The 1,544-nt window shown below is 38.2% G+C and overlaps 1 protein-coding gene across 4 annotated transcripts in view; it reads left to right on the top strand.

Annotated features, from left to right (window-relative positions):
• The window catches only part of nin (ninein (GSK3B interacting protein)), a 29,531-nt gene that overhangs the window by 14,553 nt on the left and 13,434 nt on the right, over positions 1 to 1,544 (top strand). The window lies entirely within an intron of this gene.

Genomic DNA, 1,544 nt, shown 5'->3' with positions numbered 1-1,544 from the left:
AATGTATGAAGTGCTTTTATGCATGTTAAAACTCAAAACGGGTCCGTCGGGACCCTAACACCATAGGAAGGTTAAAATCGGCCACCATTTGATTTAGCAGGATCTCAGTCTCGAGCAATTTCTTCTCAGACTGAGCAAGAAGCTCGTCTTTGGTGTCCAGGCTCCCTTGGAGCCGGTTATGGAGGTCATTCAGCTGCTTACTCAGCGCTAGCTCTTTAGTCTGAGCCACGCTGATAAAGTCGTCCAGCTCGTTTTGCAGTTGCTGGTTCTTCAGCACAAGTTCTTCCATTTCCTCTTGATGAAGACTATCTAGCTCATGTTGCCGTTTTGTCCACTCTTGATCCAGGCTCTCCATTTCTTGCTCCTTGGCCTCCGCCATCATTCTTCTTTGATCCTCAGCGTTTGCAAGGGCCTCCTGCATCTGTGCCTCCCAGCTGAGCTCCTGCTCGCCGTGCCTTTCAGAAAGAGCCTTCAGCTTATTTTGGTAGTGCTGTTCCAGTTTCAAAATGTTAGTCTGTAAACGCTGTGCGACAGATTCCTGATCACCTGAGAAGCGACTTTCCACTTCCTTGATTCTCTGGGTGAAGCTGATCTCGGTTTCCCTCCTGTACACGGTTAATTTAATGATTGGTACAGCAACTGTTTAGAACTCTTAATAGTACAAGTTAAAACAAATCGCTTTAGATTATAATAAAAGGACTATTGTTAAGGACAAAGCAAGTGTTATTTATACATATTTTACTTTCATACAATAACCCAATTACCTACTAGACCTACATTTTTCTTCTTTTTTTTAAATAACAGGCCTTTGGTTAACCTGTCCACACTTTATGTTTGATGTATTATGTTATTTTAAGTGTGCACTATATTTTAATATGTATCATATTGAATGTTTTAAATAAAAGCACTTTGGGATTTTTAAATCTGTGATAAGCGCTGTATCAATATATTTTACTTTACATTTCTTTTCTCAAAAGCCAAATATTTCCTTGATTTTCTTGGGGAAGATGATCTTGTGTGGTTTCCTTCGTGTACACGGTTAATAGACTCTTAATAGTACATGTTCAAAGAAATCAAAAAAAACTATTGAATTCAGATTATTTCAAAGAATGAATGTTAAGGACAGAGCAAGTATTATAAAGTACTTTACTATGATAAACAATTAAAAAAACTCCTTCAACATTGTAACATTAAAACATTTTTTTACTTAAAAGGTATCTACATAAGAATGAGATGTTCATGAACACATGACTGTCATGACAAAACCAAATGACACTTACTAAAAGAAGCGTTATGTCCAAAACTTTTGTGACTTGTTAATATTTATGACACATTCATGAGTGTCATGTCCCTCTTGTGTAGATACCTTCAAGTCAAGTGTCAAACTCTCAAACTACATATACTTCATATTCTTGAAATGCCCTTCCTTTGTCTAAATCTGGGTTTCATGTAACTTTGTAATCTTTTAATTAGGGGTCCAAGCCCGAGGATGCGTGCACCGCAGTAATCGCAAGCGATACGCGGTTCACACAGCAGGGCTGTGG

Source organism: Etheostoma cragini, chromosome 20 (assembly GCF_013103735.1).
Source record: "Etheostoma cragini isolate CJK2018 chromosome 20, CSU_Ecrag_1.0, whole genome shotgun sequence".
Classification (NCBI taxonomy): Eukaryota; Metazoa; Chordata; class Actinopteri; order Perciformes; family Percidae; genus Etheostoma; species Etheostoma cragini.
Note: the sequence above shows the minus strand (reverse complement) of the source record. Positions and strands in the feature narration are given on the sequence as shown.